Source organism: Artemia franciscana, chromosome 11, assembly GCF_032884065.1.
Source record: "Artemia franciscana chromosome 11, ASM3288406v1, whole genome shotgun sequence".
NCBI classification, from domain to species: domain Eukaryota; kingdom Metazoa; phylum Arthropoda; class Branchiopoda; order Anostraca; family Artemiidae; genus Artemia; species Artemia franciscana.
The window spans coordinates 12778187-12797920 of NC_088873.1; the positions used below are offsets into that span (position 1 = coordinate 12778187).

Sequence of the window (19734 nt, forward strand, 5' to 3'; positions counted from 1 at the left end):
GGGAGGGGGAGTTTTTGAAAGCGAGTAAGGTTGATCACCCAAATATTAGTGGTTTGTCAGATAATTTTCTGTCCGTTGTTTTGTATAAATTTGTCCTCCCTTGTTTTTACCAGGAAATTTTTTTTTTCAAAATTTCCTGGTCAAAATACAATTAGAAAAACAAATAAAACATTAAAAACTTAAAACAGTTCAGTTTTCAGTTTATATGTGTTTCCGATAAACGTTTACCCTTTAAAGATAATCACAGCAAAATATGTTATTCTGTGGGGACTACTATTCCATAGAATGGAAGCTAAAACAGGAAAGAACCAAATATTATTTTTGAGGATTATTAAACTTAAAAAACAGTTGCTCCTAGAAGAAAGATGCAACGCTTGTACAAGAAATATAACTGGTGAACATAGGAGTGATGAAGGAGTATCAGACCCATCCATTTTAATAGACTTTAAACTGAAAGCTATGTTCCAAAGAAGCAAAAAAGAAATATCCTATTATAACGTGCTGTTGGAAGATTAACCTGTCCAAAGGTGAAATTTAGGACATCCCACAAAGTGGGTGTTCACGTTATTTTTCTGTCTAGAAATAAAGACCATATTATTTTCAAAAGTAAGTACAAGTATCATTTTTAACTTTCTGGTTGTCAGTTAACAGTTGACATCTGTGGAAACAACATTCTAGGGTAAGATATTCAGCACTACCTAGGTTAAGCCCGTTGCTTTACTAGTCGAAAGCATTTGTGTTAGATCCTACTTTAAAAAAAATATATATACATATATATATACATATATACATATATATATATATATATATATATATATATATATATATATATATATATATATATATATATATATATATATATATATATATATATATATATATATATATATATATATATATATATATATATATATATATATATATATATATATATATATATATATATATATAATTGAAAAGAAGGGTAAACGGAGTTTAGTCAGTGACTGAATTTGAAAGAGGGTTTGCAATAGGATAGGTTTTACGCTAAACCCCTCATTTTTAAAATGCATTGAGGATAATTTAATTCAAATTGCCCTCAATGCCTTCAGGTACGGTTAAAGCTCTTGGCTGCCCAGGGGTGTCAAATATAAAAAGAAGTTTTAGGCCTATCATTTCCTACGTTTTTAAGAGGGTTGGGTAACGAAATGCCCATCCCGCTTTCTTGTTGTGGTACACTTAAGAATGATATTGACCATATTTATTCTCGGGCCAAAAAATATAAAACAAATACAAATGATGCGCTGCTGATCCCCACAAAGGCTCTATAGCTTCGGTGGGTTATTCTCAGGGAGTTACTAACCCGTAATTCCCATATTGAATTAATGTCCAAAAACATTCTTCATAATAATGGGAAGATATGGGGTAAATTTTTCTATTCCCTTTTCTCCACATTAATCTGAACGATATCTCACCTAAATTTGTAAAATATTATTATGGTGATAACTTTTTACGAGTAAACATTTATCTTTATGATTTTTACATTTATGACATTAAAAAAAATATTTTACATAAAATTATTTATCAGCTTTAAAATTCAGTTTTTAGGGCTTTGCTTACTGCTAACAAGGGTCCCTCTTTACTTGCAACTACTACCGCAAACAGTTTGAAATTGATCAAACTCAAAAAGAGTCCTAATTTTTTAAAGAACTATACCCAACGCTCCCCCGTGATAGATTGCCAGCTGTGCCAACTGTTCTGGCTGCAACTTACAACATATATTTTCAGATGATTTTGATCTTCTTTCTTGGCTTAAGTACAGCTGTTATCGGGAGTAACATTGACTCTTCACTTAACCATGTTCAAACCATCGGTCGCCTCTTTTTCTCAACCAGAACAGTCACTAATATTGTCATAACCACAACAACAACAAACATCGGCGGCTCAACGTTTTGTTTTAGTCTGGTGCCAGCACTGGCAGGCTTTACAGAGGCAACCACGTTAACAATTACTGCAAACTCTGTTCTTGACGTAAAAATCCCTTTCTGTAGGAAGAAAAGATGGGCGCTAGAAGATCCGTCGGATGATTGGCCACAATCCATACATGCCTCTCCAGTTGAGGCTAAGATTGATCCCATTGCTAGGCCCAGGTATGCATTTTTGGCTGTTTACTATAAACAATATTTTGCATATTTTCTTACACTTTTGAGCTAGACGGGCAATCGATCTAGTTGTGTCAGTTACTGACGGATAAGAAACCTTTTTTAAGTTTAGATTTTTCAGTTTTTCTATTTTACTGATATAAAATACATATATATATATATATATATATATATATATATATATATATATATCACCAATTTTCGTCTGTTCAAACAATCACAAATTTTAATAATTCAGAGCGGATTTCTTTTTGCATTTTATGGATGTTGATACCGATGTCTTTTTTTTTAGACACGTTCGATTTTACGAGATAAAGCTATACCCTACAAGCGTGTCCAACAAAGATAGTTAATTGCATAAGCACGCATCCATGGTACCCACTCGGGAAGAGAAGGGGTGGAGGGTTGTACTGTTGATAAAAAGAAGTGAATGATGACGCGGGTAATTTTGTCCATGTAACTTAAAAATTAGGCATGCTGTATCCTTTTTATACCTTTATCATTATACGCTATAAAAATGCAAAATCAGAATAGCCGAATTTTTTTATTTATTATCTCTCTCCCTATCTTAAATTGCAAGTAATTATTTTCTAAGCAGTGATCATGGTTTTATTAGAGCCATAATAATGTAATTATTACGTAGGCCTTGGAGTCAAACCTAACTCCCCTTCTTAGGGTGAAAAATAAATACAGGTAAGAACTTGTTGAAAGTTAAAATGTCTACAATTACCTCTCTACCCTAAAACTCTCTAACTTTTTTTATTACTTCTCTACCCATGGCCTTATCCAGGGGGGCTGGGCTACCTGGTTTAAACTCTTCCCTGAAATTTTTTCCGACGTGAACAAAAGTAGCAAAATACACGTAAGCAAATTCTTATACACTGAAACCTTGATACTCACTATTTTTTGCAACTCCCCCTGTATTTATTTGTACAACTCCCCCACGAGAATTCTAGATACGACCTTGGCTCTACCTATCACAAAATAAGATGAATCCCTCTGAAAAAGGAATCTTTGCTTAAATAATTATCACCCATTAATTACAATACTTATTACCATAATTAATTATCAAAACCATCTTTCAACTTTGATCAAAATCAGAAATAGAACTTCAAAAGCAGTATTTACAAAATTTTGAGTTACCATCCAAAGTTACACTAAGTATACAAGTTTTGCATGATCTTAGGAAGTGTGGAAAATATGTCTCTTCTCCAAATAAAGTAATAAAACTGAAAAAAACGCAAAAAAATATGACTTTGAGCAATAAAAGATACCTGATTATCTTAAAGCGGGATCAACACCAAGCAGTAATTGTTGGCCTGCAAAGGGTTGAATTGGCAATGGACAAAATTGGCAATGATCAATCAACTAAAAGGAATTGAATACCCTACATTCTGCCACATAATTAATTAATCTCTACACAAAATGAATCAGAAGCAACGCACTGGCGTTGGCTCAATGAAGCGCCATGTGCCTCCCATGCATCATTTTTGCCCCACTTTGTAAGAAAGCCGGGGTATAAGAAAGTTAGGAGGAGACTTATTCTATCAGAAATTAAAAATTCTAGCTACTTTTAAATGGCTACAAGTGATTGGAGAGCAGCCAGCCCTTCTCTGTGCCCTTTTTCAGACTCGGCTCCTCCATGGTACAGGTTTGAATTTTTTAGATGGCCAGTTTGTTTAGAATAGTGGATAAATTTATTTTAATCCTTCCAGAGTCAACCTTTTAGGTCCTGGAGCGATAACAGTCTAAACTACCGAGTAATCGCACATAAGTTTTAGAAGAAAAGGCAAGCTCTTTAGTCTTAGTCATGTAATCAGATTGGGAATCAGTGATGTGTGTCTTACTTTTTGAATTGGAGAAGGGGCAGAAGTAAATAGAAAGATTTTTATGTATCCAAAAAAATTACCAAATGACGAATCTGCAAATTTTTGGAATTAGCTTTAAGAGATCAAGTTGAAACTTTTAGAATGTTGGTAGTATGAGGACAAGGGCATTCATGTTTTGTGGTGAGGGGGAGGGTGTGAGCGGTTTCGATAATTTTACTTCCCACCCAAATCAAGCATTATGCACTTTTAGCAACGGTTGAACTTCAATTTAATCTCTGTTAAGTTGTGATGACCCAATATGTACTTAAGTTATCAAACTGTCATATCAGTAACAATTTGAGAGAGGTTTGGGAGATGATTTGATGTTTTTAGGGGGGGGAGACTGCTTGAGGGCCAATTGGACAATATTTTTACTTTTTGTACACGGTAGGTTCATATAAAAGAACACTACATCTATCCAGGTTATCAAAATAGTTTATGATGCTTTTAGAGACTGCTTGAGGGCCGATTGAACGATATTTCTACTTTTTTTGTACACGGTAGGTTAATATAAAAGAACACTACATACATCCAGGTTATCAAAATAGTTTATCTGCAATGTCTTGGTGACTTGAGTTGAAAGTTTCAGTGTTTATTGAGGTAGGTGGCCAAGGGAAATTACAATTTTGATATGGAATGAGGGGAGAAATACATATTTTGTCTTCGATTCATATAAAAGTTTTCATATGCTCCTTGGAACTTTAAATCAGTTCAAGATGAAGTTGCGAGGTAATAAAAAGACACTATGTGTACCTAGTTCATCGAAATAGCGCGTCTACACAGCCTCGAGAATGATCGAGTTCCAATTATCAGGGAGTATTGTGGTTGAATTTTGACTTTGTATTTGGTGTTTTTGAAAGGGATAAAGCGAAGAAATGAGAAATTGTCTCCAATCTGCTTAAAAGTTAGTACGCTATAAGCCCTTATGGGACCATTTATTTATGTTAAATTAGACTTTTAAATAGAAATACATTACCTGTACCCAGGCAATCTAAATATAGTGTAACTTATTGGTAACAGATTCAGAGGCCAATATGAAACTTTCAAAGAGTGCCAAAGGAAGGGAGGGAGATTAAACTTCAAACTTTAAGCCCAGAGAGGTTATGCGGCTAAATATACTTTGTATTGAGATTATTCGTTTGTCTGAAAATGGGCCTTTTCAGACAAAGAACCAACATTTTTTTTCTCTGATAAATTATTTATTGTATTTTTTTTGGTTTTGAGTTTCATTTATTTGTTAATGGCTTAGTTGCAGGAATTTTACGCTTAGGGGATTATTTGACTTTATTTCTGCTCATTTTGGATTTAATTGGGCTATTTACTTTTCACTGAAAAACTTATTTTATGAAAAAGTTATAAAATTAATTTCTGTTCGATTTTTATTGACATAGTCTTTTTCATGGAAATAGAAAATAACATCATTTCTTCTACAAAATAAATAAATAAAAAAGATTTTTTTTTAACTGCAAGTAATGAACGACTTTAAAACTTAAAGGAACAGAAATTATTCCGTATTATGAAAGGGGTTGTCCCCTCCTCAACGTCTCGCTCTTTACGCTAAAGTTTGACTCTGTCACAGTTCTTTTTAAATAAGTGTATAACTTTAGCGTAAAGAGCGAGACGTTGAAGAGGGGACAACCCCTTTCATAATACGGAATAATTTTTGTTCGCTTTAAGCTTTATTGTCGCTCCTTGCTTGCAGTTGAAAAAACTTATTTTTTTTATATTTAACTTCTGAACATTTTTGAATTAATGCATGTTTGATTTTGGCTCTCCGCACATGAATAACTAAAACAAATTTGTATATTATTTTTTTGGCTAAATGGCTTTTTCTTAGTTTTGATCGGACGATTTTGAGAAAAAAGGGGTGGAGGTGGAGGCTTAGTTGTCCTTCAATTTTTTGGTTGCTTAAAAAGGTAACTAGAACTTTTAATTTCTTACGAACGTTTTTATTAGTGAAAAATATACGTAACACATGAATTAACATACGTAACGTACTTCTATATTCGTATATTTTTATTACACGTATGAGGGAGTTTGCACCCTTGTCAATACCTTGCTCATTATAATAAAGCTTAAATTTTGTCCCAATTCTTTAAGAATAACCCCTGAATCACAAAATGCCGAAGAATAAATATTGAAATATACTAAAAATACTTTAGCGTAAATAGCGAGGTATTTAGGAGGTGATGAGCCCCTCATATGCGTAATAATTTCAGTTCGTTTTAAGTTTTAATACTGCTCCTTACTTTCAGTTGAAAAAAACTTTTTCATATTTATTTTTTCATTTTTTTAAATAATGCTAGAAAATCCTGCGCCCCCTTCGTGGAATTTCTCTTTACCCATGACAAATTCCGTCAAGGAAAGACCCTATCAGGTATTCCCCTCCCCTCCACTCCCCCTCCAACAAAAAATGCCCCTGAAAACGTCTGCACACTTCCCAATAAGCATTACTGTATGTAAACACTGGTCAAAGTTTGTAACTTGCAGCCCCTCCCCCGGGAACTGTGGGGGAGTAAATCATCCCCAGAGACATAGTTATTATGTTTTTCGACTATGTTGAACAAAATGGCTATCTCAAAATTTCTATCCGTTGACTTCGGGGAAAAAATGAGCGTGGGAGGGGGCCTAGGTGCCCTCCAATGTTTTTGGTCACTTAAAAAGGACACTAGAACTTTTCATTTCAGGTGCCCTCCAATTTTTTTGGTCACTTAAAAAGGGCACAAGAACTTATGTTTTCTGTTGTAATGAGCCCTCTTGCGACATTCTAGGACAATTGGATCGGTAAGATGACCCTTGAAAAAAAAAAACAAAAAAAACACGCAACCGTGATCGGTCTTCTGGCAAAAATACGAAGTTCCTCATTTTTATAGGTAGAAGCTTGAAACCTAAAACGCTGAATACGATGGTGTGATTTTCGTTAAGTTTCTATTACTTTTAGGGGGTGTTTCCTCCTATTTTCTAAGATAAGGCAAATTTACTCAGACTTGTAACTTTTGATAGGTAAGACTAAACTTCATGAAACTTATATATTAGCTTAGAATAGGGTCCTTTTTGATGTACCCATTAGCATCAAAATTCCGTTTTTTAGAGTTCCGTTTACTATTGAGCCGGGTCGCTCCTTACTACAGTTCGTTACCACGAACTGTTTGACTATATAGCTCGGCTTGCTATTTGTATTTTGGAGAAATATTTTCAATAATTTTTAACAGCATAAACCCTTTTGAAAGTCTTGAAAAAAATAGTATTATTTAATTTAATTTTTGTACCACCAAAGGTTACCTGAAAAATAAAACTTCATACCATTCTCACAAAATTCCACCTATGCTCTTTGACCACCTTGAAACCCTTAAAAACTTTTCATTTTATTAAGTTGTCAGGGCAGAGGTAGTAGTAGCCCTGAAATTTTCAATTGAAAACCGTCAGTCGCTCTTTGGATATTGCTGAGATGTCTTATTGGTAAAGCCACTTTCCACTGAGAAGAGGAGTTAGGATTTCCGCGAAAGGTTTTCTACGGAAGGGGGAAATCCGGAATGATTTAAAAACGATCAGAAATTGAAGCCTTTTTCAAATAATTGTATGCTAAGGGATAATTTATTATGTGAAGTCGTCCATAAAAATTTTTTGGGAGGAAATTTTAGCGAGGATGGAATTGTCAAGAGTGAATTTTACGCAGGAGGAGCTTTCCATGGATGAATGTTCTATGGGGGGGAGAAGATTTTCTATGGAGGAAGAGCTGGATTTCGTGGCATTATTTTAAAAAATAATCAGAAATAATTAAAGGTAAAAAATAGTTTATAATAAGCAACATTCAAACTTTAAATCAACTGGTTTCCAGGAATAGTTTCCACGGATGGGGATTCCAGAAATGATTCAGAAAACGATCAAAAATTGAAGTCTTTTTCAAATAAAAGTATGGCTAAGGGCAATTTTTCAAGCGGAATCGTCCGCGAGAAAATTTCAGGGGGAAATTTTCAGCGAGGATGGAACTGTCCAACGGAAACTTTGCCGGGGGGGGTCTATTTTACGTGGGGAACTTCATGTGCGGGGGAGAGCAAGGAATTTTTCATGAAAGAGAAGCCAGATTTCCAAGCATATTTGAAAAACGATCAGAAATTAAATAATTTTTTTTCCAATTGAAAGTAAGGAGCAACAGTAAAACTTAAAACAAAGAGAAATTATTGCTTATATTGTGGGATTTCCCCTCCTCAATACCCTGTTGTTTACACTAAACTTTGATTCTTTGCCCCAATTCTTTAAGAAAGAATTCTGAAACACAAGGGCAGTTTAATTAGAATAAGAAGCTTATGTAAGAGTACTAAAGATTTAGCTCGAAGAGCAAGGTATTTAGGATATGGAATCCTCCACATAAACAGGATAATTTCTATTAGTTTTTAGTTTTAATTATGCTTCTTACTTTCAGTTGAAATTTATTTTATTTTATTCAGTCAATAGGGCTCTGACGAGCCCTCTTTGAGACTCTCGAGAATCAGGTTGTTTTCTATGTGTTGTTTTTCTAAATTTCCATTCCCTTTTTACTTTTTTATTGGTTGTTATTTGTGAATAAATAGTTCCAATTAAAAAAAAAAGATATAGAAGTATTAGGGCTTGATGAGTTCTACTAGATTTTACCGATACTCTAGTTCTCAATTGACCAATATAAGGCAATATATGGCTTGCAAGAGCTTAAAGTAGGGAAAATGCTATTCACTTTTGGGTCTATTAAAGGCATGACATATGTGCACCAATTCAATGGGTAATATCCAAGAAAAACAGCTAGTGTTTTTCTGGTTCAATTTTTTCATAACTTGCAATAGCAAGCTATGAAATTTTTTTTAGTTTACTCATTCTTGTGCTTTTTTAAGCTATAAACGGATCTTTGTTTAAAGGGTAGGCTTACTACTGTCCCGCGAAATATCAAGACTTTCAATTTTCATAATTTTTTAATATTTTATATATTTTTCAATTTTTTAATTTTTTCAATATTTTTTACTTTTCTTATTTTTTCTTTATGCTTATTTTATTTTTGTTTTTTTATGTATATATCTAATAGGATATTTTATACTTTCTAAGTAATCCATATATCTTTGGATTTTTGTTAGTTTGCAACATCTCATCCGACCCTCTTTCAGAAACCAATTACTTGCTTCTTTTGTCATTCAATTGTCGAATGATAATACCACAATTTTTATACTTTTCTAATGAAATTAGTCACATACTTAAGATGATTTAGTGTTACTGTGCTATTAAACCCTAGCAGTACTTTAGTAGTGGCTTAATGCCAACTTTCCTACAAATCTTTGGAACCCTTGGTCACAACAATATACTAAATCTGATTCAAACAATTTTAGGGAGCTGGAGACATCATTTCAAGAGCGGGTTGATCCACCAATGAGAGGACGTTTCTTTCTTTCACTTTTGAAGACTACAACGCTTACTTTGGTTGCAACGTTACAGTCAACGACAACAATAATAACGAAAACAATCTTAGCAACTTGTACTCCTTTAAATGCTGGGATAAATTCTTGTTCTTAATTTGCATTTATTATCCTTTTCATCTATTTATTTTGTAGAACTATGTAATAATAAAATCTTTAATACATGTATGCAGATAATAAAATCGTCTTTCAAACAGTTCGTGGTAACGAACTGTAGTAAGGAGCGACCCGGCTCAATAGTAACCAAAACTCTAAAAAGCGGAATTTTTATAACAATGGTTACATCAAAAGAATCGCATTTTGATGCTGATTTTAAATATTTAAATTTCGTTAAGTTTAGACTTACCCATCAAAAGTTACGAGCCTGAGAAAATTTGCCTTATTTTAGAGGCAAATTAACGGTGTTGACGGTGTTGAATAAAGAATCAAAGAATCGTAAGTCATATTCAGAATACGCTGAATATGACTTTTAATAGGGGAATACACCCCTTAAAAGTCATTGCATCTTAACGAAAATCACACCGTCAGATTCAGCGTATCAGAGCACCCTACAGCAGAAGTTTCAAGCATCTATCTACAAAAATGTGGAATTTTGCATTTTTTGCCACAAGACAGATCACGGATGCGTGTTTATTTGTTTTTTTTTGTTTGTTTGTTGTTTTTTTTTGTTTTTTTCCCAGGGGTGATTGTATCGACCCATTGGTCCTAGAATGTTGCGAGAGGGCTCATTCTATCGGAAATGAAAAGTTCTAGTGCCCTTTTTAAGTGACCAAAAAAATTGGAGGGCACCTAGGCCCCCTCCCACGCTCATTTTTTCCAAAGTCACCGGATCAAAATTCTGAGATAGCCATTGTATTCAACATAGTCAAAAAACGTAATAACTACCTCTTTGGGAATGACTTACTCCTCCACAGTCCCCGTAGGAGGGGCTGCAAGTTACAAAAATTGACCAGTGTTTACACATAGTAATGGTTATTGGGAAGTGTACAGACGCTTTCAGGGGGATTTTTTTGGTTGGGGGAGGGGTTGGGGGGAGGGGGTTATGCGGGGGGATCTTTCCATGGAGGAATTTGTCATGCGGGAAGAAAATTTAGATGAAGGGGGCTCCAGATTTCTTAGCATTTTTTTTAAAGAAAAATGAAAAAATAAATATGAAAAAGTTTTTTCAACTGAAAGTAAGGACTAGCATTAAAACTTAAATCGAACAGAAATTATTACGTATGTGAGGGGTTCACCTCCTCCTAATACCTCGCTCTTTACGCTAAAGTAACTTTATGAATTTCAACTATTTGTTGTACGGCCTTTGTGATTCAGGGGGTCATTTTTAAGAAATTGGGACAAAATAAAGCTTTAGTGTAAAGAGCGAGGTATTGACTATTGGAAGTCAAATAGTCCCCCTTACCATTTTAAATCCCCCCTCCGAACAAAACTGATCAATGTGTTGAAAAATCAATTTTGTTCAAAATATTCAAAATGTTTATTCACTATGCCTCCGGCGATGTAAAGCCTTCTACAGCCCATGTGGAAGGATTATGAATTATGCAATACGCCCCTTGTTTAAATGAAGGATCTATAACTGGGAAGGGGGAATGGTTGATTTTGGGTGTGTCCGGAAAAGCTAAAGTATTAAGGTAAAGCTTTGAAGAATATTGGGGGTAATGTTAAACTAAATCTAAAGCCACTATTTACATCCAGTTTATCAAAAATATATTTCAGCAATTTTTTTTAAACAGTCGAGGTTATAAAACTGAAACTTTTAGGGCAAGTTGAGAGAGATGTATTGGAGGGTGACCAGCACCCCTCTTCTACCTTTTTAGTTCCTCTCCCTCCAAACATAATTCGTCAAAATTCTTAAATAGCCATCTTGTTCAAAATGTCTAAAGGTCAAATAACTGTGCTTCCAGGAATAATATAGCCCGCACATCCTTGACACGCTATCTAAGTTGGCCGTTGTTTACGTATAATGTTTTTCGTTCAGAAAGGAGAAAATTTTTATGGCACTTGGTATTAACCAAGTGACATATAGCAGTCGCCAATTCTGTCGGTCTGTCGGTCTGTCGGTCTGTCTGTCGGTCTGTCGGTCTGTCGGTCCCGGTTTTGCTACTTTAGGCACTTCCAGGTAAGCTAGGACGATGAAATTTGGCAAGCGTATCAGGGACCGGACCAGATTAAATTAGAAGTAGTCGTTTTCCCGATTTGACCATCTGGGGGGGGGGGGAGTGGGGGCCCGGTTAATTCGCAAGAAATAGAAAAAATGAAGTATTTTTAGCTTATCAGCGGGTGATTGGATCTTAATGAAATTTGATGTTTGGAATGATATTGTGTCTCAGAGCTCTTATTTTAAATCCCGACCGGATCTGATGACATTGGGGGGAGTTGGAGGGGGAAAACCTAAAGTCCCGGTTTTGCTACTTTGGGCACTTCCAGGTAAGCTAGGACGATGAAATTTGGCAAGCGTATCAGGGACCGGACCAGATTAAGTTAGAAATAGTCGTTTTCCCGATTTGACCATCTGGGGGGGGAGTAGGGGCCGGTTAATTCGGAAAAAATAGAAAAAATTAAGTATTTTTAACTTATGAGCGGGTGATTGGATCTTAATGAAATTTGATGTTTGGAATGATATTGTTTCTCAGAGCTCTTATTTTAAATCCCGACTGGGTCTGATGATAATGGGGGGAGTTGGAGGGGGGAAACCTAAAATCTTGGAAAACACTTAGAGTAGAGGGATCGGGATGAAACTTGATGGGAAAAATAAGCGCAAGTCCCAGATACATGATTGACATAATCGGAACTGATTTGCTCTCTTTGGGGTAGTTGGGGGGGGGGAGTAATTCTTAAAAATTAGAAAAATGAGGTATTTTCAACTTACGAACGGGTGATCGGATCTCAATGAAATTTGATGTTTAGAAGGATATCGTGTCTTAGAGCTCTTATTTTAAATCCCGACCGGATCTGGTGACGGGGGCGGAGAGTTGGGAGGGGGAAACCTAAAACTTGGAAAACACTTAGAGTGGAGGGGTCGGGATGAAACATGGTGGGAAAAGTAAACACAAGTCCTAGATAGATGATTGACATAAACGGAATGGATCCGCTCTCTTTTGGGTAGTTGGGGGGGGTATTTCTGAAAAAAATGAGGTATTTTTAACTTACGAACGGGTGATCGGATCTCAATGAAATTTGATATTTAGAAGGATATCGTGGCTCAGAGCTCTTATTTTAAACCCGACCGGATCTGGTGACATTGGGGGGGGGGGAGTTGGGAGGGAGAAACCAAAAAATTAGAAAACACCTCCAACGAGTGGAGGGATCGGGATGAAACTTGGTGGAAAAAAACACAAGTCCTAGATACATGATTGACATAACCAGAACGGATCCGCTCTCTTTGGGGTAGTTGGGGGGGGGGGGGTTAATTCTGAAAAATTAGAAAAAATGAGGTATTTTTAACTTACGAACGGGTGATTGGATATCCAAGAAATTTGGTTTTTAGAAGGATATCGTGTCTCAAAGCTCTTATTTTAAATCCTGACCGGATCTGGTGACATTGGGGGAAGTTTGGGGTGGGGAGACCTAAAATGATGGGAAACACTTAGATTGGAGGGATTGGGATGAAACTTGGTTGGAAAAATAAGCAGAAGTCTTGCATACGTGATTTACATAATTGGAACGGATCTGCTCAATTGCGGGGGGGGGGGGGTAATTCTGAAAAATAAGAAAAATGACGTATTTTTAACTTACGAAGGAGTGATCGGATCTTCATGAAACTTCATATTTAGAAGGACCTCGTAACTCCAATATCTTATTTTAAATCTCAACCGGATCAAGCGTAATTGGGGGGGGGGAGTTGGGGGGACCGGAAATCTTAGAAAATACTTAAAGCGGTAAGATCAGGATGAAACTTGATGGGAAGAATAGAAACCTGTCTAAGATACGTGACTGACATAACTGGACCGGATCTGCTCTCTTTGGTGGAATTGGGGGGGGGGGAGGGGGGGGGGGGGGGGTAATTTTGAAAATTGAGGTATTTGTAACTTACGAAAGGGTGACCAGATCTTAATGAAATTTGATATTTAGAAGGATCTTGTGCTTTGAAGTTCTAATTTCAAATTCCGACCAGATCCTGTGACATTCGGGGGAGTTGGAGGGGGGAACCGGAATTCTCGGAAAACATGAAAATTGGAGTATTGATATCTTACGAATAGATGATCGGATCGTAATGAAATTTGATTTTTAGAAGGAATTCATGTCTCAGAGCTCTTATTTCAAATCCCGACCAGATCTTTTGACATTGTGGGGATTTGGAGGGGGAAATCTTGGAAAAACACTTGGAGTGTAGGAATCGGGATGAAGCTTGGTGGATAGAATAAACAAATGTCCTTGATACGTGATTGACAGAATTGTACTGGATTCGCTCTCTTTGGGGGAGTTGGGGGGAGGGGTTCAGTGATTTTGCGAGTTCGGTGCGTCTGGACGTGCTAGGGCGATGAAAATTGGTAGGCGTGTCAGGGAGCTGCACAATTTGACTTGATAAAGTCGTTTTCCCAGATTCGACCATCTGGGGGGGGGGCAAAAGGGAGAGGAAAAATTAGAAAAAATTAGGTATTTATAACTTACGAGTGGGTGATCGGATCTTAATGAATTTTGATATTTAGAAGGACTTTGTGACTCAGAGCTCTTATTTTAAATCTTGACCGGCATTAAGCCTCTTATTTTCCGTTTTAAATCAATCTATTGATTCATAGAATTTTGTTAGAGCTCATACCATATGATCTCTTGGCTCTTAGCTCTTCTCGCCTCGTCACAAGTGCCATATGAGCTCTTAGCTCTTGTTTATTCTAGGTCTACAAAATCGGTTTGGATATTAAAGAGAAACTTCAAGGAAATGTTGAGAGGGATGTCCAACGCAGTTTAAACACACTAAGTGCATGCAAGCTCTCCAAAGGGTGTGTCAGTAATATCCATGGAACGTCTGAGGGTATTAAGTAGAAACTTTCAGGGTAATTTGAGGAGTAACCAGAAAACAGCCAGCTCCCCTTTACCCTTTTCGAACGCCCCCTCTCCTCAACATTGATCAAAAATTTGAATAAAAGTATTTTTTTTTTAAATAGTCAAAATATCTAGCAATCATGCCATCTAGATTGCCATGCCCCCAGCCCTAGGGGTTAAAAATAAAAATTGTGTATTTTGTACATTTCTTTGCAATCATCATTGGAAAAGGGCAAAATATTTGAAACTGGATGTCTCTGAAAAAGCCTAAGCATATTGAGCTGAAATTTTGAGGAATGTTGAGCTAAATTAAATGACACTATGTACTTTTAGATTATATAAAAGGCGCATTGGTTATACCTTAAGAATGATCAAGTGAATTAACTTGAAACTTTCAGGGTCAGTACAACTGCAACAATTACTCTGACTGCAATTGCTACTGCAATTAATATTACTTCCGATGGTGACTACTTGTAACTATGATTATTTGTGACCTCGACAACGACTTTTTGATACTGGGACTACTTGCAAAAGTGACTGTGACTACCTGTTACTGAACTGCAGCTACTTGAGACTAAAGCTGATTTCACTCGCGACTTCTTTGAAGAAATTCTTAGGAGGGAATTGAACGAAGTCTAAACACAAAAGATGTGTACTGGTTGTAAAAAGTGGGTATAAGCAATATCTCAGGGAAGGCTGAAGGTATTAAGACGGAACTGTCAGGGTATGCTCAGGGGTATCCTCAAAAGTAATCAGAAGGCAGACAGAACCCTTCCTCACTTGTCTTACTTAGATGCCTCCTCTCCAACAATGATCAAAATTTGAACAGCCATCAAGGAAGTATTTTCAAGGAAAAGGCTGGCACTCCACAGCCTCAAAGAGAAGGGTGGCAAGTTATACAATTTGTAAATGGTTCCCACACAGGATTAACCACAGGGAAAGGTGGAACCATCGATTTCTAGTGTCTTCAAAAAGTAGGTGATTTCTATTGTCTAATTTTATTCTTATTTCTTATGTACTCCACTTCTTACTTTGTGTTTATATAGTGGGTTTGTAAATAAAAAAGAGCAGTTATAGTCGTGTCTATAACTGATACTAATGCAATTAAGGAAAAAACTTCAGTGAATATAGAGAATATACACTGAACTGAATAAAATAAATTTTATCAATGTTATGGCGTTTTCTTCTTCCTTGTTGCCAAAATTTCAATTAAAGCATGCGTTTTCGGTCGTTTTTTACAAAATAATAGGATATTTGAAATCGCAAATCGTAATAGTTTAGAAACAAATTTGGGCTATATATTTTGCACATCAGGGGGGGGGGTGTTAAAGCATAGCATATATTAAATACGTAAACTAACCATTGCTGTATTAAATATAGTTAAATTTATAGCAAACAGTATAACTGGCGTTCATAATAGCCAGCTTTCATATTTTTAACCAAAAACGCATGCTTTTATTTAAAATTCGATGTCAAGGAAGAAGAAAACATCATAACATTGGAAAAATTAATTTATCCAAATTAATATTGGAAAATCAGTGCTTGTGGATTATATAACATTACAAAAATTGATTTATAATGAAACAGTAAGTTTGAGATCAATTTTATAAGGTAATTAAGGTTCAAGACTAATTTTCTTAGCCTTTTTTATACCCCATATTTAGGTCATTTTTAAGAAGTCAAAAAGTGCTTAAATCTGAATTTCCGGTACAAGCGATTATTATGTTTGTAAAGAGCATAAAAAAGGCATTGAGTGGTATATTCACTTTATACGAAAGCCAGTAATACTGTTTGCTATAAATTTACCCTAAAACTCTTCTTAGAACCCCCCCCCCCCAACTACGCCATCCAAAACAGTTAGCCACTTGTCAGGAATTCAGGCCTTAGCCGAAACTAACTCTAATGAAAGAGGTGAGACGCCTGGCAAAAAGAGGAAAAAGGATGAAACTCGTTCGCCAGTGATAGTGAAACCCCTCTCTTCAAGTGTCCCAGAAACTAGTGCTAACGATTACCCCAATTATTATACTGTCTCAGTCAAGAAAACCAATGGTCAACCCTTTTCAAAAGATCAAATAATGCAAATTAGGAAAGCTGTCTTTCTGATCACCAAGGTAAATTTTGAACTTGTTTTCAAGCAGGGCGAGTCTATTGATATTTACTTTACAAAAGAAGGCAATAGTCTTTGGGGACTTCAATTGTAATTTACTAAATGTTAGCAATAATAATGATTGTGATACCTTCTTTGAAACATTCACCTCAAGTGGTCTTCTTCCCATTATCCTTTTCAAACGGTTCGTGGTGACGAACTGTAGTAAGGAGCGACCCAGCTCAATAGTAAACGAAACTCTAAAAAACGGAATTTCGATGCTAAAAGATACATCAAAAGAATTGGGTTTTTATGCTGATTTTAAATATATAAGTTTCATCAAATTTAGTTTTTGTCATCAAAAGTTACGAGCCTGATAAAATTTGCCTTATTTTGGAAAATAGGGGAAAACACCCCCTAAAAGTCATAGGATCTTAACGAAAATCACACCATCACATTCAGCGTATCAGAGCACCCTTTAGAAAAAATTTCAAGGTCCAATCTACAAAAATGTGGAATTTCGTATTTTTTGCCAGAAGACAGATCACGGGTACGTGTTGATCGAGAGTAACCAGCCCCCCAACGCTCAGCATTTCCCTTAAACCTCATATCAAAATTTGGATATAAAAGATTTGTTCATCATAGTGAAAGGGTCCAGAAACTATGTTTTTGATTAAGACCAGACCCCCCCCCGTACAACTCTCAAGACAGGGGCTGTAGTTTACGCCCAGTTTGCATATTAGGTTCTTATAGAAGGGGTGGTTGTATATGCTTGGAGGGGACTCATTGCATTGGAAATCAGAAGGTCTAGTGCCCTTTTAAGTGTCAAAGGGAACAGAGCTACCCCCCCCCCGAATACACACACGAATACGTCGTGCTTTCCCAGGATGTATTCAATAAATACTTTGAGACAGTCCAGAGATCATATAACGAGGCTTTTGAGGTTGATACAAACCATCAGAGCCTAAGGGCGATGGTTGTAATTTATGCCCCTGGGGCACTTGAGGCTCATATGGAAGGAATATTTGTATAAACTTCAGAGGTGGCTTACTTGGTTAAAATTAGAAGTTTTAGTTCCTTCTTAAGAGTCAATAGTAATGAAGGTCAACTGGCCCCCCGCCCCCAATTACCCCGCTTTTCACCAAATGCATCTGATTGAAATTATGCAATTGCAATTTGGTTTAAAATAGTCCAAAGAACATATAAAAATGCCTCCAGGGTTATAACGATCCCCAGAGCCCTGGGGCATCGGCTTTAAGTTATACCCTGAGGGCATATAAGGTTCTTATGGAATGGGTGGTCGTATTAAATTTAGATAGATATCACTTGAATTTAAATTATAAGTTAGAGTGCATTTTTTAAGAGTCAAATTGATTTGAGAGAAACCCACTCCCCCCCCCCCATGCCAATCATTTTCCATAAAAATATCCAAACAAAGTTTTGAGACATGAACTTTTTCAGCATTGTTGAAAAGCTCAGTAATTATGGTGTTTGTGGATATCCCCCCCCCCGAGGCCTCAGGGCAAGGGCTGCAAGCTATGCAATTGGTTCATTGCTTACATATAGTATGTATTATCGAATAACGGATACATGTTTGACTTTTGCTGTCCAAAACTACGAAGGGCATTAAGATGAGTCTTTCAGTGAATGTTGAAGGAAGTGTTGGACTAAATCATGATATATTACATGGTATATGGGTAGTCAAAACGATGTAACTTAGGAATGACTGAGTATTTTAAATTGGAATTTTCAGGAAATGATAACGGAGATGATCAATTGACCAAAAAGGCAATATTTGCACGCTACTACTACTGCAACTACTGCTGCTTCTACTGCCACCACAAGTACTTCTACTGCTACCACTGCTACGACTGCTACGACTAAAGCTAACACTTCTGCAGTGAGTACTACTAAGGCCTAGGCTATTGAAAAACATATCTGAGGAAACGTTGAGGGGAAATTTAAACTAAATCAAAACATACTGTGTGTACACAGATTGCTGATACGGTCGTATAAGCAATATTATTGGAACTGGTTAAATTATACCGAAAGGAAACTTAAGGGGAATCATGAGTGGGATGTTCAGTTGACCAAAAGGGAAAATTTAACTGTTACTACTGGTGTTACTAGTAATATTTCTACACTATTACTGCTACTACTGTTCCTACTACTGCCGCTATTACTATGATACTAGTACGATTAAGGCTACACGTATGAAGGTGAAAAGGTTTCATTATTTACCGATGTTGACTTGTAGTTGTCTTACGCTTGGTAGACTATTTGATTTTATTTTGCCTCATTTTTGGTTTAATGGAGTTCTTTTCTGTTCTTTGTAAAACTTATTTTGTAGATTAAACCTGCTTTTATCTCTTTAATTTTCGTATTACAAGCAATATCGAGAAAGTGAGTGTCAGAACGTATCAAAAACAAAGCGAAATATCTATATATATATATAAAATATATATATACATATGATATATATATATATATATATATATATATATATATATATATATATATATATATATATATATATATATATATATATATATATATATATATATATATATATATATATATATATATATATATATATATATATATATACATATATTTATATATATATATATATATATATATACATATATATATGTAAATATATATATATATATATATATATATATATATATATATATATATATATATGTATATATATATATATATATATATATATATATATATATATATATATATATATATATATATATATATATATATATATATATATATATATATATATATATATATATATATATATATATATATATATATATATATATATCGTTACCTACAAATAAACTGAAATAATATTCAAATATAGAAAATTTTCAATGCAGTAAAAATCAAATTTGTATATAGAAACATACAATTGGCCACCAAAGTGTAAAATTTGCATACATAACCGAGCTCGAAGCACATTATTAGATCACCCAAAACCGACAAATTTTTTGTCAACTTAAGAATAGTAGTTGGCAAATCCTGGGAAACTGTTCTGCTCTTGTTGGCCGCCCAGCGACCAAATAGTTTTATGTTCAAACAGCTCTCCAGAGGGGATAATTCTTCTAAAGCGTGGTATTTTCAGAATAACAACCAAGATTTCGGAAGCACTGGGTCCCAAGTCGTCCCCACGAGGCGACCTCAATTATGCTCATAATAAA

At 35.4% G+C, this 19734-nt stretch overlaps 1 long non-coding RNA gene across 1 annotated transcript; it reads left to right on the forward strand.

Annotated features, from left to right (window-relative positions):
- The first annotated feature begins 581 nt into the window (after positions 1-581).
- LOC136032827 (uncharacterized) lies at positions 582-9613 on the forward strand. Its single transcript, XR_010618789.1, has 3 exons — positions 582-679; positions 1768-2129; positions 9361-9613. It is a non-coding gene; the product is annotated as an uncharacterized LOC136032827 (long non-coding RNA).
- Positions 9614-19734: the final 10121 nt, after the last annotated feature.